Genomic DNA, 20,391 nt, shown 5'->3' on the forward strand with positions numbered 1-20,391 from the left:
GGTAGTACTGTGTTTTACCATTACTGTCAGTGCATGATTATTAAAGTTATTTTAAAAAGGAGCAATTAAAGGATTATCAAAAAGAATGCATATCAATTAGTGCATGGGTTAAAGGCATAGTTTTAGATTACTGCCAATTACTAAGCATTTAAGTTCAACACTAGGCTCTTTTCATAATAATAAAAATTCAACAGGATTACAGTAAAATAACTTTAATATCAACGTAATTCTTGCACGAGTGAGAAAAACCAGTATAGCTATTTGCATTTGTATTAATACATAATGAAACCAATGGTGCAGTTTTGTATAAAGATGTGTAATATTAAAATAAAAATTATTTTGAAGGGTGTGCAGAAGTATCGGTAATGGTGGGTATCGTCCAGTTTTGATACAAGTATCCATGGGTATCAGCTAATTTTGATGGTATGGATATCTGGTAATTTTGATGACATCAGTATTGGCCTAATATTGAGTACAGGAGGGCCCTGTGTATGCAAGAGTGCCCTGTGTATACAGGAAGGCCCCACGTATACAGGAGGGCCCCACATATACAGGAGGGCCCCACATATACAGGAGGGCCCCACATATACAGGAGGGCTCCACGTACAGTACTCGCCCCCATCCTGTTCCTCATCCTCATATCATACATAAACAGAGATGTAATCCACAACACAGTGTTATCATTTGCAGACAATACTGCCACTGTCCCTACCCATTCTAAAGCCTCCTTGCCCATCTACAATCCTGCTCTCTGTCTTACCTCTAATTCTTTCAGTAATAGCCCTACCATACACTACCTGGTACACTCAGTAAACTTCTTCTTTCTTTCAACACACCGGCCGTATCCCACCGAGGCAGGGTGGCCCAAAAGAAAAAAACCAAAGTTTCTCCTTTCAAATTTAGTGATATATACAGGAGAAGGGGTTACTAGCCCCTTGCTCCCGGCATTTTAGCCGCCTCTTACAACACACATGGCTTACGGAGGAAGAATTCTGTTCCACTTCCCCATGGAGATAAGAGGAAATAAACAAGAACAAGAACTATAAAGAAAATCGAAGAAAACCCAGAGGGGTATGTATATATACGCTTGTACATGTATGTGTAGTGTGACCTGAGTGTAAGTAGAAGTAGCAAGACGTACCTGAAATTTTGCATGTTCATGAGACAGAAAAAAGGACACCAGCAATCCTACCATCATGTAAAACAATTACAGGCTTTCGTGTTACACTCACTTGGCAGGACGGTAGTACCTCCCTGGGCGGTTGCTGTCTACCAACCTACTACCTAGGCTCAGTAAACTTATTCCTCTATAATTTTACTACTACAGTGGTCCCTTGTTTTTCATAATTAATCCGTTCCTGGAGCCGTTACTATAAATATAAACGAAATTTACGATTTACGAATCAATTTTCCCCATAAGAAATAATGTAAATACAATTAATTCGTTCCTGACACCCAGAAGTATTAAAACAAAAAAATTTTTTACATGAAATATACATGTAGTACATAAACAATACAATGGGAAATGATGAATGAAACATTAACAGCATAACACTTACCTTTATTGGAGATTCTTCTTAGTGTATGGGAGACTGGAGGAGGAGGAGGAGAGAGTGGATTGTTTATAGTTTGGAAAGGGAATCCCCTTCCAGCAACACCTCAGGTACCAATTGCTTTTCTGGGGTTGCTTGTCTTCTCTGTTTCTTAATGCCACTAGGACCACCTTGAGAGTCAATGGAGTCCTGTCTCGCAAAATAACTGTGGAGAGAGCTCTGTTTCTGGCGTCTCTTTAACACTTCCCTAAAATGGCCCAAGACTTTGTCGCTGTACATGTTGCCAATATGGCTTGCAACAACCTTGTTAGGGTGATGTTTCTCCAAAAAGCTTTCCATCTTACCCCACATAGTAAAAATCTCTTTAATTTCTGAAGAAGGCACCTTCTTCCATCTCTCTTCCTCCTCCTCTGCAGCAAGATTCTGAGCTGCGATGTGTTGCTCTTCCTGCTGAAGCTCTTGCAGCTCCTCAGTGGTGAGCTCTTCGTTGTGGTCTTCCACCAATTCTTCCACATCCTCCAAACTCACATCCAACCCCATGGAACTCCCCAGTGCCACAATTGATTTTACAACAGACATAGGCTCATGAGGGTCAGTCCCAAACCCTTCAAAATCCCTCTTGTCGACACAATCTGGCCACAATTTTCTCCAGGCAGAGTTCAAAGTCCTGGTAGTCACTCCCTCCCAAGCCATACCTATAAGGGTTATGCAATGGAGGATGCTGAAGTGTTCTCTCCAAAATTCCCTTAGGGTCAAGTGAGTGTCTGTGGTCACAGTCAAGCACCTGTGAAACATTGCTTTGGTGTAGAGTTTTTTAAAGTTTGCAATGACCTGCTGGTCCATGGGCTGGAGGAGAGGAGTGGTATTTGGGGGCAAGAACTTTACTGTGATGAACCCAAACTCCTCGAAAATTAGGTCATCCATGTTTGGAGGATGAGCAGGTGCATTGTCCATTGCTAACAGGCACTTGAGATCCAATTTCTTTTCCAGAAGATACTCCTTCACACTAGGGCCAAACACTTCATTGAACCACTCTACAAAAATTTCCTTCGTGACCCATGCCTTACTATTAGATTTCCAAAACACACACAATTTACTCTTCATAACATTGTTTTTCCTGAACACTCTGGGATTTTCAGAATGGTACACTAGTAATGGCTTCATTTTGAAATCCCCACTAGCATTAGCACAGAACATTAGCGTCAGCCTGTCTTTCATAGGCTTGTGTCCTGGCATTGCCTTTTCCTCTTGTGTAATGAAGGTTCTCTTTGGCATTTTCTTCCAAAAGAGGCCTGTTTCATCACAATTGAACACTTGTTCAGGTTTCAGTCCTTCAGCCTCTATGTACTCCTGGAATTCATGCACATACTTTTCAGCCGCCTTGTGGTCCGAACTGGCAGCCTCACCATGCCTTACCACACTGTGTATGCCAGTACGGTTCTTAAATCTCTCAAACCAGCCTTTGCTCTCCTTAAATTCACTCACATCACCACTAGTTGCAGGCAATTTCTTTACCAAATCGTCATGCAACTGCCTAGCCTTTTCACAAATAATCGAAGTCATAAGAGTATCTCCTGCTAATTGTTTCTCATTTATCCACACCAATAATAACTTCTCAACCTCTTCGAGTACTGGTGATCTCATTTTTGTCAGCATAGTTACCCCCTTTGCAACAACAGCGTCGTTGATTTCCTTTTTCTTGGCCACTATGGAACATAAGGTTGTGTAGAGTTTCTTATACATCCTGGACAGTTCGGCCACACTTGTACCACTTTCATTTTGTTCAATAATGGTTTTCTTAAATTCATTCGTATTTCTCACCTTCTTTACCACAGGCTTGGTACTAGGAGCTTTCTTTGGAGCCATGGTAGCTTATTTAGTACTTGCAAGCACTAAAATAAATGGAATGTTATGAAATATTTCGCTGGAGCACGTGAGGGGACCTTCGCTCACTGATAAACAATGCCAGACTGGCTGCCGCCGCGGCTTATGCCGTGGGTACGCGTCCTGGACGAACTACGACTCGCGAGTCAACCTATGAAAAGCAAGTCCATGTTTATATGAAAATACCCCTATGATTGGCGAAATTTACGATTGCCGGGAACTACGAAAAGCGGGGGACCACTGTATCTCTTTTGTCCCCCTTCCCTTTATATAAAGGAACTATACATGCTCTCTGCCAACCCTTAGGTACCTTCCCCTCTTTCATACATTTCTTAAACAAAAAACCAACGACTTCATTACTATATCCTCCCTACTTTTAGCATTTCTGTCATGATCCCGTCAGTTCCAGCTGCTTTACCCCCTTTCATTCTATGTAATGCCTCATGCACCTCCCCACACTCACATCCTGCAGTACTTCACTCATTAAAAATGTTATACCTCCCTGGGCAGTTAATGAATTTTCTGCCTCCCTTTCTTCATCGACATTTAAAAGTTCCTATTGTGGGGTAAATGCTTCAACAGCTCATACAGATGTACATGTGTGAACCAAAAGTAGACATGTATTAATACATGTTTTGCATGACCGAGTGACTTCCCTCATGCGTTCGTCTGTTTGTTTACATTCTCAGCATCTCTCCCTTCTCTCTTGTTTACAATGGTATGTAAGGGTAGTTGTTAGAAATGATTAAAGTCAGTGAACAAGGTGTTTCGATGGTAATAATACTAATCACTGGAGTGCTTGAAGTTTGAGTTGTATATTTCATGTAGGTGTGGAAGCTGTTGTGGGAGCTACCACACCTGACTTACTATAATAAATACTACTCACCTCTGACCCTACATTAAGACTACAAATATTTTAAGGTAGGTAATGAGTGTACTGTGTGTGTATTTTACTTTTTATTGTTTTTTTTTAATGCCTAGTTAATTTAATATATGTTTGTGTAAACTTGTGTAAACTGCTCTCGGCATTTTAGTCGCCTCTTATGACACGCATGGCTTACAGAGGAAGAATTCTGTTCCACTTCCCCATGGAGATTATGTACATATATAAGTGGAAAAAAGAGCATTCCACTTTATGGCGATTTCTGCTTTACAGTGGTAGCCTGGAACCTAACCCGCCATATATGCCTTGCTGTAATGAGCACTTAATATATGATAGTGTGCTTAACAATTCACAAACAAGCAAAATTGTTTACAAACATTCTCTCTCAGTCCACAGCAGGATTCAGACCCTCAAACTTGGCATCAGAGTACACAGTGCTTTAACCACAATGCCAGACTGGAGTCTGGCATTATAGATAAAGTACTGTGCACCCTGATGCTGAGTTTGTGGTTTTGAATTTTGCTGTGGACTGAGAGACAATGTTTGTATATAACAGTGTAAACACATTATCAAGCATTCTAGATGCATTCAATAATGAAAAAAACAGTCTTTTCCACCTTCTTTTGAGTTTTGCTTATTGTTTGAGGTAATGAACTTTAGGAGCTGTACGAATGGGGCCCGCCTGTATAAGTAAAAATCTTGGTATCATCCCATCACTAGTTATTTGGGAAAAGTTGCTCCTTTTGCAGAATAATCAAATTAGACCCAACATATTTTTATGTATTACTACAGTGTCATCAAGCTTTCATAAATGAAAAAATTAATCAGATCTACCTGGAGAATCCTTTTTTCCTTTATTTCATTATATAATATACATACTGTTTTAAACTGTAGTATTGGTGCCCCTTTGGCAACACAGTGATGGAGTGAATGATGGTGAATGTGTTTTTATCTTTGTTTAGTCACCCTATCCCTCTGTATCCTACCAAGGTAGGATGACCTAAAAACAAAAACTTTTTTTTTTTAATTAGTAATTATACAGGAAAAGGGGTTACTAGCCCCATGCTCCCAGCATTTTAGTCGCCTCTTATGACAAGCATGGCTTATGGAGGAAGAATTCTTTTCCACTTTCCCAAAGAGATAAGAGGAAATAAAGAAAAACAAGAACTGTTAAGAAAATAAAAGAAAACCCAGATGGGTGTGTAGATATACATGCATGTACAGGTCTCCCTCCACATTCGCGAATTCCACTTTCACGGGCTTCGAACATTCGTGAATGCCCAGCCGCCCAATCATATTTAAAATATGTCATTACATATGTTAGGAATTGTGGCAATGGCAGAGTTTGTTTGGAGATAGGACAAGATAGTCCTTCAATATGACACTAATACCAACTCTACAACTTACTTATCTATCACAATTCATCTAATATGACATAATAAACAATATTAATAACATAGAAACATGACATATACTCTGGAATGAATAAAATGTGTCATTAACTCTAAAAAAAATTATCCCAAATGGATGAACAATTGATTAAAATATCTCATTGGTCAAAAGAGAGGCATAAACAGTGGACCCTCAACCAGCGATATTAATCCGTTCCTGAGAGCTCATCGTTAGTCAAAATTATCGTTAGTCAAGTTAATTTTCCCCATAAGAAATAATGGAAATCAAATTAATCCATGCAAGACACCCAAAAGTATTGAAAAAAAAAATTTTTTACCACATGAAATATTAATTTTAATACACACAAACTGAAGATTACATGCACAGTTACATGATGCTTACCTTTATTGAAGATCTGGTGATGATTGATGGGATGGGAGGAGGGGAGAGGTGTTAGTGTTTAGAAGGGGAATCCCCTTCCATTAGCACTTGAGGCAGCAAGTCTTTTTCTGGGGTTACTTCCCTTGTTCTTTTAATGCCACTAGGACCAGCTTCAGAGTCACTGAACTTCTGTCGCACAACATATCTGTCCATAGATACCTGTACCTCTCGTTCCTTTATGACTTTCCTAAAGTGGTTCACAACATTGTCAGTGTACAGGTTGCCAACACGGCTTGCAGTAGCTGTGTCAGGGTGATTTTCATCAATAAAGGTTTGCACTTCAAGCCACTTTGCACACATTTCCTTAATCTTAGAAGTAGGCAACTTCTTCAATTTCTCTATCCCCTCCTCCGAAGCAGTTTCCTCAGGTCTGCCCTCTTGCTGTTCAAGATGATCTAGCAGCTCATCAGTGGTTAGTTCTTCACTGTCCTTCACCACCAACTCTTCCACATCCTCCCCACTAACCTCCAACCCCAAGGACTTCCCCAATGCCACAATGGATTCCTCAGCTGGCATAGGATTCTCAGGGTTAGCCTCAAACCCTTCAAAATCCCTTTTGTCTACACATTCTGGCCACAGTTTTTTCCAAGCAGAGTTCAATGTCCTCTTAGTCACTTCCTCCCAAGCCTTACCTATAATGTTTACACAATTGAGGATGGTAAAATGATCTTTCCAAAACTCTCTTAGTCAGTTGAGCTTCTGAGGTCACTACAAAGCACCTTTCAAACATAGCTTTTGTGTACAGTTTCTTGAAAGTTGGAAATAACCTGCTGGTCCATGGGCTGCAGGAGAGGAGTGGTATTAGGAGGCAAAAACTTCACCTTAATGAAGCTCATGTCCCTAGAAAGCCGCTCTGCCAAGTCTGAAGGATGACCAGGAGCATTGTCTAATACCAGGACGCACTTAAGGTCTAATTTCTTTTCAATTAGGTAATTTTTCACATTGGGGCAAATGCATGGTGTAACCAGTCATAGAAAAAGTCCCTAGTGACCCATGCCTTACTGTTTGCCCTCCACAGCACACACAAATTAGCCTTGAGGACATTGTTTTTCCTGAACACTCTGGGAGTTTCAGAGTGTTTTTTTTTTATTATCACACTGGCCGATTCCCACCAAGGCAGGGTGGCCCGAAAAAGAAAAACTTTCACCATCATTCACTCCATCACTGTCTTGCCAGAAGGGTGCTTTACACTACAGTTTTTAAACTGCAACATTAACACCCCTCCTTCAGAGTGCAGGCACTGTACTTCCCATCTCCAGGACTCAAGTCCGGCCTGCCGGTTTCCCTGAATCCCTTCATAAATGTTACTTTGCTCACACTCCAACAGCACGTCAAGTATTAAAAACCATTTGTCTCCATTCACTCCTATCAAACACGCTCATGCATGCCTGCTGGAAGTCCAAGCCCCTCGCACACAAAACCTCCTTTACCCCCTCCCTCCAACCTTTCCTAGGCCGACCCCTACCCCGCCTTCCTTCCACTACAGACTGATACACTCTTGAAGTCATTCTGTTTCGCTCCATTCTCTCTACATGTCCGAACCACCTCAACAACCCTTCCTCAGCCCTCTGGACAACAGTTTTGGTAATCCCGCACCTCCTCCTAACTTCCAAACTACGAATTCTCTGCATTATATTCACACCACACATTGCCCTCAGACATGACATCTCCACTGCCTCCAGCCTTCTCCTCGCTGCAACATTCATCACCCACGCTTCACACCCATATAAGAGCGTTGGTAAAACTATACTCTCATACATTCCCCTCTTTGCCTCCAAGGACAAAGTTCTTTGTCTCCACAGACTCCTAAGTGCACCACTCACTCTTTTTCCCTCATCAGAGTGATACACCAATAAAGGCTTCACTTTGCAATCACCACTAGCATTGGCACACATCAACAGAGTAAGCCTGTCTTTCATAGGCTTATGTCCTGGGAGTGCCTTTTCCTCCTGAGTAATGTACGTCCTGCTTGGCATTTTCTTCCAAAACAGACCTGTTTCATCACAATTAAACACTTGTTCAGGTTTCAGTCCTTCACTGTCTATGTACTCCTTGAATTCCTGCACATATTTTTCAGCCGCTTTGTGGTCCGAACTGGCAGCCTCACCATGCCTTATCACACTATGAATGCCACTACACTTCTTAAATCTCTCAAACCAACCTTTGCTGGCCTTAAATTCACTCACATCACTAGTTGCTGGCATTTTTTTAATTAAATCGTCATGCAACTTCCTAGCCTTTTCACATATGATCGCTTGAGAGATGCTGTCTCCTGCTATCTGTTTCTCGTTTATCCACACCAATAACAGTCTTTCAACATCTTCTATCACTTGCGATCTCAGTTTCGAAAACATAGTTGCACCTTTGGCAAGAACAGCTTCCTTGATTGCCGTTTTCTTTCCCACAATAGTAGCGATGGTTGATTGGGGTTTATTATACAACCTGACCAGCTCAGAGACAAGCACTCCACTTTCATACTTAGCAATGATCTCTTTCTTCATCTCCATAGAAATTCTCACCCTTTTTGCTGTAGGGTTGGCACTAGAAGCTTTCTTGGGGCCCATGGTGACTTATTTTGCAGGTGCAATCACTACAAAGGCTGTGATAATATGAAATGTTCCAGTTGTTGTATGTTTGGAAGCGACCACGGTGGCTGGCTGGCTTGTAAACACTGGCACCCAAGGGACAAGTGAGGCGCGCTCAGGCCAAAGTGGACACGTATGGTACGGAACGAATAGCGCTGGTCGGGTTTTTAAGCGCTAGTTGAGGCAAAATTTTTGCGTTAAAATGTATCGCTAGTCTGATTTATCGTTAATCGATGCCATCGCTGGTCGCGGGTCCACTGTATAGGCATATCAAAAGAAGGGAGGGGCAGTTAAGAAATCAGTATATTCAGTTGGAGAGAAATAAAAAAAAAAGGGAATAAGAAAAGCAAAAAGGAATTATGAGGCTAAGGTCGCAAGGGATTCGAAGACTAACCCAAAAGGATTCTTTCAGGTATACAGAAGTAAGATTAGAGATCACTGATAGTGATAAGGATATGTGTGAAATTTTCAATTCCTACTTCCTCTCAGTTTTTACTCAGGAAGATACTAGCAAAATTCCAGAAATAATAGATTATGTAGAACAGAACGATAATAAACTATGCACGATTGCGGTAACTAGTGATATGGTTCTCAGACAAATAGAGAAATTAAAACCTAACAAATCCCCAGGCCCTGATGAACTGTTTGCAAGGGTGTTAAAGGAATGTAAAGAGGAACTTAGCATACCTTTGGCTAATCTTTTCAACATATCACTGCAAACTAGCATAGTGCGTGATAAATGGAAGATGGCAAATGTAATACAGGTTCTCCATCACAAATCCGGCATCATTGGGACCTGTAGTGTGCCGGATTACAGAGTGGTTAGGTTAGAATACACTTAATAAAATTAACCAACTTGACTTACACAGTTCATTGAACATCGGCAAAAATCGAACCTTTCCGCTACTTTGAGATCAATTTCAAGGTACTTTTCGTTATGAAAGCAATCAAAATCCTATTTATTTCTGTAATATATCTTCCATTCTATCAAATGAGTCCAAAAAAATGAGAATACAACCATAAAAACCATATGAAAATATACTGCAAAGAGGCGGCTAATGGCCGAGAAGTTAACTCCCTTATTTATCATCCGTCTTTTTTATTTTTGTTGTACGTTAAGAAGCATCTTTCCATCATACATTGCCCAAGTTTCAATGAGACAGCCCAGCAAACAACCAAGAAAAAAAAATATTTACCAAAAATCATATATGGCAAGCCCAAGCCAGGTACTATAAATAAGTCACTTTGACTTTCCTGGGTTATCCTAGGTTCTCTATACATACACTGCTATGTATGATAATCTATGTAACTGTATTTGTGTATACCTGAATAAACTTATTTACTTCTAGTCTGTCAACTGAGTACAAGAAACCGCCCATTCACTTATTTCAACTACCCAATAAAGTGGTCAGAAATTGGCAATTTGGCCGATTTCACACAAATTTCAACAGATGCCAATTTCAAAATAGGGTCCAGAATAAACAATGCAGACATTCCTGGCACTAAAATAACATTTTCTCTGTTCATTAGTCACGGCTACAGGCCCCTCTTATATTACTCTTGCTTACCATTTGGAATTTTTATTAACAAAAAAATATAAGATTTACTGTTTTGCAGACTGCTGCATTATTGTAATAATTGTATAAATAATGTCAAGCCATTCTTGACTCCGTATTGGAATTTAGACTGGCAGGCGGACAGGTATTGGACGGTGACGTCATTTGTTTACTCTTGAGCTCAACTAAAGAATAGAACATTTTCGCTACTGTGAGCGCAATTTCAAGATACTTTTCATCACGAAAGCAATCAAAATCGTGTCTATTTCCGTAATATATCTTTCATTCTATCAAATGAGACCGAAAAAAATGAGAATATAACCATAACAAACATACAAAAATATATCGCTAAGCGGCCGCTAATGGCTGAGAAGTGAACTCCGCTATTTATGGTCTGATTTCTTTCATTTTTGGTGTACGTGAAGAAGTATCTTTCCATCATACATTGCCCAAGTTTCAATAAGATAACCCAACAAACAACTGAGAAAATAATATAATAATAATAATAATATCTTTATTTACTACACGTACATGTACAAGGTATACAGACATAGCTGACATCAGTGACATACTACTATATAGAAAGCTGCTTGTTATGCTGAGCATTTCAAGAAAATTAGGTCAGTGTCCCAGGATAACGCCCACACTGTAGTCGGCCAGCACCCAGGTACCCATTTACTGATAGGTAAACATAGACAACAGGTGTAAAGAAACGCACCTAATGTTTCTACCCTGGCTGGGAATCGAATATTTACCAAAAATCATATACAGTGGACCCTCAACCAGCGATGGCATCGATTAACGATAAATCTGACTAGCGATACATTTTAACACAAAAATTTTGCCTCGACTAGCGCTTAAAAACCTGACCAACGCTATTCGTTCCGTTCAAGACGCGTCCACTTTGGCCTGAGCGCGCCCCACTTGTCCCATGGGTGCCAAGCAGGACATACATTACTCAGGAGGAAAAGGCACTCCCAGGACATAAGCCTATGAAAGACAGGCTTACTCTGTTGATGTGTGCCAATGCTAGTGGTGATTGCAAAGTGAAGCCTTTATTGGTGTATCACTCTGAAACTCCCAGTGTATTCAGGAAAAACAGTGTCGTCAAGGCTAATTTGTGTGTGCTGTGGAGGGCAAACAGTAAGGCATGGGTCACTAGGGACTTTTTCTATGACTTTTTACACCATGCATTTGCCCCCAATGTGAAAAATTACCTAATTGAAAAGAAATTAGACCTGAAGTGCCTCCTGGTATTAGACAATGCTCCTGGTCATCCTTCAGACTTGGCAGAGCGACTTTCTAGGGACATGAGCTTCATTAAGGTGAAGTTTTTGCCTCCTAATACCACTCCTCTCCTGCAGCCCATGGACCAGCAGGTCATTTCCAACTTCAAGAAACTGTACACAAAAGCTATGTTTGAAAGGTGCTTTGTAGTGACCTCAGAAACTCAACTGACTCTAAGAGAGTTTTGGAAAGATCACGTTACCATCCTCAATTATGTAAACGTTATAGGTAAGGCTTGGGAGGAAGTGACTAAGAGGACCTTGAACTCTGCTTGGAAAAAGCTGTGGCCAGAATGTGTAGACAAAAGGGATTTTGAACGGTTTGAGGCTAACCCTGAGAATCCTATGCCAGTTGAGGAATCAATTGTGGCATTGGGGAAGCCCTTGGGGTTGGAGGTTAGTGGGGAGGATGTGGAAGAGTTGGTGGTGGAGGACAATGAAGAACTAACCACTGATGAGCTGCTAGATCATCTTGAACAGCAAGAGGGCAGACCTGAGGAAACTGCTTCGGAGGAGGGGATAGAGAAATTGAAGAAGTTGCCTACTTCTAAGATTAAGGAAATGTGTGCAAAGTGGCTTGAAGTGCAAACCTTTATTGATGAAAATCACCCTGACACAGCTACTGCAAGCCGTGTTGGCAACCTGTACACTGACAATGTTGTGAACCACTTTAGGAAAGTCATAAAGGAACGAGAGGTACAGGTATCTATGGACAGATATGTTGTGCGACAGAAGTCCAGTGACTCTGAAGCTGGTCCTAGTGGCATTAAAAGAAAAGGGAAGTAACCCCAGAAAAAGACTTGCTGCCTCAAGTGCTAATGGAAGGGGATTCCCCTTCTAAACACTAACACCTCTCCCCTCCTCCCATCCCATCAATCATCACCAGATCTTCAATAAAGGTAATTGTCATGTAACAGTGCATGTCTTCTTCAGTTTGTGTGTATTAAAATTAATATTTCATGTGGTAAAATTTCTTTTTTCAATACTTTGGGGTGTCTTGCATGGATTAATTTGATTTCCATTATTTCTTATGGGGAAAATTAACTTGACTAACAATTATTTCGATTAACGATGAGCTCTCAGGAACGGATTAATATCGCTGGTTGAGGGTCCACTGTATAGCTAACCCAAGCCAGGTACTAAAAATAAGCCACGTTGACTTTTTTGGGTTATCCTAGGTTCTCTACACATACGCTGCTGTGTGTGATAATCTATATAGAGAAAATAACTTTTTTGTTTCAGGTTTATGGTGCAGTACGAGTGTATATCACAGTTAGCCCTGTGCTACACTGTTTTCTCTAATATAAGCCCCAAGACAGGGATAGGAGAATGGTATTTGTATGCCATAACCTCTTCGTACCTCCGTCGAACTGCTCGGTATTATGCCGAATATTTTTTATTCTGGAGTATTTAACATGTTTTATGTTATTTATATTGTTTCTTATGTCATATTAGACCAATTGTGATAGGCAGATAAGCTGTAGTGTTGATATTAGTGTAATAATAAAGCATATTCTCCTGCATCATGAGACTGAGCTCATGGCAACCGACAGTGGCTTTAAAGCCACCTTATCTTTAATGGGCAATGTACTGTGTAGGTGCTTTACATAATGTGAAGCATTTCTTTTATTCATTAGAACCATGGCTAGGGCTAAAAGTAAGCAGGTTAAAACAGTAATTGGAGAAAAAGAAATTGGAATGACTTATGCAGCAAGTAGCACCACCAAACAGTACCAGCAGGTTGGTGTGGCGACCCTGGAAATTTGAAATTATGCTAGCCAAAATTAGTGCCGAATAACTGAAGGAACCGAATAACTGATTGCCGGATTTGTGATGGCGGACCTGTACCTATTTACAAGGCAGGTGACAGGTCCTTAGCTTCAAACTATAGACCAATAAGCCTTACCTTCATAGTGGGAAAATTTATGTAATCAGTAATTGCCAAAGCAATTCGTAGCTATCTCGAAAGGCATAAATTGGTTAATGAATCTCAACACGGTTTTACAACGAGACGTTCCTGTCTCACATAAGAACATAAGAAAGAAGGAACACTGCAACAGGCCTACTGACCCATGCAGAGCAGGTCCATGTCCACTGCCAGATTAGACCAATGACCCACCCCCCCACCACCGGGATTAGCCCAATGACCCCCCAACCCACCCCCTGGATTAGCCCAATGACCCACCCAGTCTGGTCATCTCCACTCAAGGATGGAGCACTGCTCTAGACCCAGCAGCACAAGCTAGTCAGGTCCAACTCACACCCACTCATGTATTTATCTAACCTATTTTTAAAACTACACAACGTTTTAGCCTGAATAACTGTACTCGGGAGTTTGTTCCACTCATCCACAACTCTATTACCAAACCAGTGCTTTCCTATATCCTTCCTGAATCTGAATTTTTCCAACTTGAAACCATTGCTGCGAGTCCTGTCTTGGCTGGAAATTTTCAGCACGCTATTTACATTCCCTTTATTTATTCCTGTTTTCCATTTATACACCTCGATCATATCCCCCCTAATTCTACGCCTTTCGAGAGAGTGCAGATTCAGTGCCCTCAATCTATCCTCATAGGGAAGATTTCTGATACATGGGATGATCATTGTCATCCTCCTTTGTACGTTTTCCAGAGCATTTATATCCATTCTGTAATATGGTGACCAGAACTGAGCAGCATAGTCTAAATGAGGCCTAACCAAGGTTATATAGAGTTGAAGAACAACCTGAGGACTTCTATTATTTATACTTCTAGATATGAAGCCAAGAATTCTGTTAGTTTTATTGCGAACACTTATGCACTGTTGTCTTGGTTTTAGATTACTGCTAACCAGAACTCCTAAATCCTTTTCGCAATCAGTAGTATTAAGATCTACATTATTTAGTTTATATGTGGCATGGTTATTTAACTGTCCAACATTTAGAACTTTGCATTTGTCAATATTAAACTGCATCTGCCACTTCTCCGACCATTGCATCAGTCTATTCAAATCATCCTAGAGTGCTTTAGTGTTCTCATTAGAATGAATTGGACGGCCTATTTTGGTGTCATCTGCAAATTTGTTTATGTCACTATTTATCCCCTCATCTATGTCGTTTATGTAAATTATGAACAACAACGGGCCCAACACTGACCCCTGAGGAACACCACTTGTGACGTGCCCCCATTCTGATTTCTCCCCATTTATGCAAACTCTTCTTTCTGTCTGTCAGCCATGCCTCTACCCAGGAAAAAGTTTCTCCTCCTATTCCGTGTGCCTTAAGTTTCCTCAATAGCCTCTGGTGTGGAACTCTTATCAAAAGCCTTACTGAAGTCTATATACACAATATCATATTCATTACCATGATCTACCTCCTCAAACACCTTAGTGAAAAAAGTTAGTAAATTTGTAAGACAGGAACGCCCTTTGTAAAACCGTGTTGAGATTCATCAATCAATCTGTGCCTGTCAAGATGGCTACGAATTGCTTCGGCAATTATTGATTCCATAAATTTTCCCACTATGAAGGTAAGGCTTATTGGTCTATAGTTCGAAGCCAAGGACCTGTCACCTGCCTTGTAAATATGTATTACATTTGCCATTTTGTTCACTAAGGTATTTGAAGAGGTAGATCATGGTATTGAAAATGATATTGTGTATATGGACTTCAGTAAGGCTTTCGATAGAGTTCCACATCAGAGGCTATTGAGGAAACGTAAGGCACACGGAATAGGAGGAGAAATTTTTTCCTGGGTTGAGGCATGGTTGATGAATAGGCAGCAGAGTTTGCATAAATGGGGAGAAATCAGAATGGGGGCATGTCATAAGTGGTGTTCCACAGGGATCAGCATTGGGCCCCCTTGTTGTTCACAATCTACATAAACGGCATATGTAAAGTAAAAGGACACAAGTGCAACTAATGTGACATTTTATTGTGGCAACGTTTCGCTCTCCAGGAGCTTTGTCAAGCCGATACAAACAGTATATGGACACAGAGGGTATATAAAGGCTCAGAGTGAGGTACCATTTCGATGTTCACTAGTGGTAGTAGTAGTAGTGACAAAAGTTGTAGTAGTAGTAGTAATACAATATGGTAGAGCAATTAATTCGTACATGAGTGAAATTATATAAAAGCTATTACTTGGGTAACATAAAAATTGGTTGGACAAATATAGACTGGATAAGAAGGCCTGTTTCAGTGTTCACTCTCTGTAATGTGCTTTGTGTAGTATAGCAGGAGAGACTATGTGATGGCAGGGTTTACTGTTTTCAGGAGGATTCTTGCTAAGGCTTCAGAGATGGTGAAGCTGCCGTTGTTTTGTTTAATTGTATTCGAAACAGCGATCAGTGCTGATTGGAGGCACTTGCGTCTGCGGAAATTAGTTTCTTTGATCACTAATTGGGCGTCCCTGAATTTCATGAGATGATTGGTGGAATTTTGGTGTTGTACACAGGCGTTGTTCAAGTTATCGTTCCTACATGCGTAAATGTGTTCATTGAGGTGGGTGTCGAGGTTTCTTGCTGTTTCACCTACATAAATCTTGTCACAGCCTCCACAGGGTATAGTGTAAACCCCTGCATTGACTGGTTCATGGTGCTTTGATTTTGTCCTGGTTAAATCCTTTATTGAAGTGCTAGAAGCGATGGCGACTCTGGTGTTAGCTTGTGAAAGTACTTTGGAAACGTTCAGTGCAACCTGGCTGTTGGGAAGAATTATAACTTTGCTGGGAGTGGTGTTGGTGAGTGGAGAATTAATGATCAGAAGAGCTCTTTTCTTGCAGTCTTTGATGAAAAAGGAAGGAAAATGTAACTCAGTGAAGGTTTGGTGAATGTATGTAGTACATTCCTCATCAAGAAACTCAGGACTACAAATTCGGTATGCTCTTAGGAAAAACCCGATGATGATGCCTCTTTTGGTCTTGGTATCTTGACTGGAATAGAAGTGTGTGAGATCATTTTGATTTGTAGGTTTCTGATAAACTTGAAATCTTAGGTTGTTGTCTACTTTGTGAATGAGGACGTCGAAGAAAGGTAGCTTGTCATTGGACTCTTCTTCTAGTGTAAACTGGATTGCTGGTTCAACTGCGTTGAGCCTTGCCTAAAGATTCCATACATCAAAACGTTTGGGAGTTATTACGAGGACATCCACGTAACGTAACCAAGTGACGCTTGAAGGGATGATGTTTGCAAAGTGTTCGGACTCTAGGTGTTCCATGTATAAGTTGGCTAGGACGGCACTGATGGGGGACCCCATTCCCATGCCGTAGGTTTGTTTGTAAAGCTTGTTATTGAAAGAAAAACAGTTGAAATTAACACAGAGTTCAATCAAGTCAACAAAATCTCCGGGAGGTAGAGGAAGATTAAGGTCCTGATTGACTTTACGTCGTAGAACCTCGATGGCTTTTGTGGTAGGTACTTTTGTGAAGAGGGAAGTCACGTCCAAACTGCTTAGTTTCTTGTTATGGATGGAGAGGTTGCGGATACAACGTCTAATAATAATGTTGGTAATTCTACCAACATTATTATAAACGACATAGATGAGGGGATAAATAGCAACATAAGCAAATTTGCTGATGACACCAAAATAGGCCATCCAATTCATTCTAATGAGGACATTAGAGCACTCCAGAATGATTTGAATAGACTCGTGCAGTGGTCAGAGAAGAATTGAGACACTTATGCAACACATGGGAATCTTTATTGAAGAAACGTTTCGCCACACAGTGGCTTCATCAGTCCAATACAAAGTAGAAATGGGTAAGGAGAGTAGAAGTATGAGGTAATCAGTCCCTCAACCTGGATTCGATGTGTTCAGTCCATCACTCTTGTAGTAAGTGCAGCATAGGGCCAGAGAGGTGGCTTATATACTGCGGTGAGATGAGTTGAAGCAGGAGGAGGCGGGATCTTAGTGGGACCTGCCACTAATGTAAGTAGGTCATCGTAAGTAGGTCATTCATCACATCTGTCAGACACTGCAACATCATGGAATCTTGGTACAAAGACTTCAATGCTTGCCCAAACATTTGGACGATGACCTACTTACATTAGTGGCAGGTCCCACTAAGATCCCGCCTCCTCCTGCTTCAACTCATCTCACCGCAGTATATAAGCCACCTCTCTGGCCCTATGCTGCACTTACTACAAGAGTGATGGACTGAACACATCGAATCCAGGTTGAGGGACTGATTACCTCATACTTCTACTCTCCTTACCCATTTCTACTTTGTATTGGACTGATGAAGCCACTGTGTGGCGAAACGTTTCTTCAATAAAGATTCCCATGTGTTGCATAAGTGTCTCAATTCTTCAACTTGTCGGTTTTCAAAACCATTCATCACACACACACACAGTGGTCAGAGAAGTAGCAAATGCAGTTTAATAAAGACAAATGCAAAGTTCTAAATGTTGGACAGGAAAATAACCATGCCACATACAAACTAAATAATGTAGATCTTAATATTACGGATTGCGAAAAGGATTTAGGAGTTCTGGTTAGTAGTAATCTGAAACCAAGACAACAGTGCATTAGTGCTCACTATAAAGCTAACAGAATGCTTGGCTTCATAGCAAGAAGTATAAATAATACAAGTCCTCAGGTTGTTCTTCAACTCTATATAACTTTGGTTAGGCCTCATGTAGATTATGCTGCACAGTTTTGGTCACCGTATTACAAAATGTATATAAATGCACTGGAAAACATACAAAGGAGGATGACAAAGTTAATCCCATGTATCAGAAATCTTCCCTATTAGGATAGACTGAGGGCCCTGACTCTGCACTCTCTAGAAAGGCGTAGAAGTAGGTTGGTAGACAGCAACCACCCAGGGAGGTACTTCCGTCCTGCCAAGTGAGTGTAAAATGAAAACCTGTAATTGTTTTACATGATGGTAGGATTGGTGGTGTCTTTTGTCTGTCTCATAAATATGCAAGATAACAGGTACATCTTGCTACTTCTACTTAGACTTGGGTCACACTACACATACATGTACATGTTTATTTATACACACTCATCTGTTTTTTTTTTTTTTTTTTTTTTTTTTTTTTTTTTTTTTTTTTTTTTATCTTAATAGCTCTTGTTCTTATTACTTTTCCTTTTATATCCATCCGGAAGTGGTATAAGAATCTTTCCTCTGTAAGCCATGCGTCTTGTAAAACTCAACTAAAATGCCGGGAACAATGGGCTAGTAACCCCTTTTCCTGTAATAATTACTAAAAAGAATAAGAAGAAGAAAATTGTCAAAGTGGGTTGTCTGAATGTGTGTGGATGTTGTGCGAATGATAAGAAAGAGACGATTGTGGATGTTATGAATGAGAAGAAGCTGGATGTCCTGGCTTTAAGTGAAACAAAGCTGAAGGGGGTGGGAGAGTTTCAGTGGAGAGGAATAAATGGGGTAAAATAAAGGTTGGATGTGATAAGTGGATTATAGTAAGCATATATGCACCTGGAGAAGAGAGAAGTGTAGAGGAGAGAGAGAGATTTTGGGAAATGTTGAGTGAATGCGTGGGGAGTTTTGAACCAAGTGTGAGAGTACATGTGGCTGGGGATTTCAATGCTAAAGTGGGTAAAAATGTTGTGGAGGGAGTAGTAGGTAAATTTAGGGTGCCAGGGGTAAATAATAATGGGGAGCCTTTAATTGATCTGTGTAAAAAGAGGTTTGGTAATAAGTAATACATATTTTATGAAAAAGAGGATACATAAATATACAAGGTATGATATAGCACGTAATGAAAGTAGTTTGTTAGATTGTGTATTGGTGGATAAAAGGTTGATGGGTAGGCTCCAGGATGTACATGTTTATGGAGGGGCAACACTAAGGATTACAGTTGTTGAGGGCAAAGAGGAAAAGATAAATAAAAACATGCCTAATTTTGTGCATGAGAGGAAAAGTAATGACTATCACTGTGAATTGGTTATGTGGTAACAGAAGAAAAAGCATCACACGGTAATGGACCTGAACATCAAGGAAAGGAATTACTGAGTCAAATTTCCATTTGCCTTTGAATGTGATAGATGGAGGAAGAGTATCAAGAGCAACAAGAATGGGTTGTAAGAGACTGGTGTCATATGGTCAGAAAATTATATCTTAATCCACATAGTGAAGTAGAACAATTTCAAAATATTCCTTGTAAATAAGTACAAGGGATAGAAAAGAGCATATCTTCAACACTAATAGTTTAAAAATAACAAAAATCTTAAAAGGAGACAGGAGGTATGATTTACACAAAAACAAATAAGATCAAGACAGACATCAGTAGAAGAAATGAGATCATCATCAAGCAAAACATTTGCACAGACACTTCATTAAATTTGCACTTTCAGTGAAGTTCTAAGAGTGATGGGCGTGCAAGGAAAAAAAAGTAAGAAAAAAGGTAAGAGTTTTGGCAAGCCAGGAGGCAAGAGAATGAAAGACAGCCTCAGGAGGTAATGATGGGACAAAGGAATCTGGTTTATGAGTGTAGGAAAAGCCTTTAAAATATGGCATAGGGAAACAAAACACAAAATTGCATAACAGAATCAAAGTCGGGGAGAGGTTAGAGGGAATGTTCATAGTTTAACTCTGAAAATTCTGTGTGTGTGTGTGTGTGATCAAGAGAGTGGGAGACAAGTGTGTGTGTGTGTGTGCAAGAGTTAGAGAGTAAGGACGCAGTCCTTTTAGTCTTCATTGATACTAGCTTGTTGAATCACCCCCTATACTTAGGAGTCCTAACATGAATGTTAGCCCCAGCTCTTTTTTTTTTGTAGAAGCTTCCTTCTTTTCTACCACAGGTGACTAGGCCTGACTTTACTTTTGGCTTCCTTCTCTTCAACTCTCAATCATGACTTGATATATAA

General features: G+C 40.3%; 1 protein-coding gene and 1 long non-coding RNA gene across 5 annotated transcripts in view; both read left to right on the forward strand.

Annotated features, from left to right (window-relative positions):
• LOC128687577 (lateral signaling target protein 2 homolog) overlaps window positions 1–20,391 on the forward strand; it is a 98,771-nt gene that overhangs the window by 56,135 nt on the left and 22,245 nt on the right. The gene's annotated exons all lie outside the window — the stretch shown is intronic.
• Window positions 482–16,339, forward strand: LOC138852570 (uncharacterized). The gene is made up of 2 exons (XR_011391879.1): window positions 482–2,494; window positions 15,234–16,339. It is a non-coding gene; the product is annotated as an uncharacterized lncRNA (long non-coding RNA).

This window comes from Cherax quadricarinatus, chromosome 11 (assembly GCF_038502225.1).
Source record: "Cherax quadricarinatus isolate ZL_2023a chromosome 11, ASM3850222v1, whole genome shotgun sequence".
Classification (NCBI taxonomy): Eukaryota; Metazoa; Arthropoda; class Malacostraca; order Decapoda; family Parastacidae; genus Cherax; species Cherax quadricarinatus.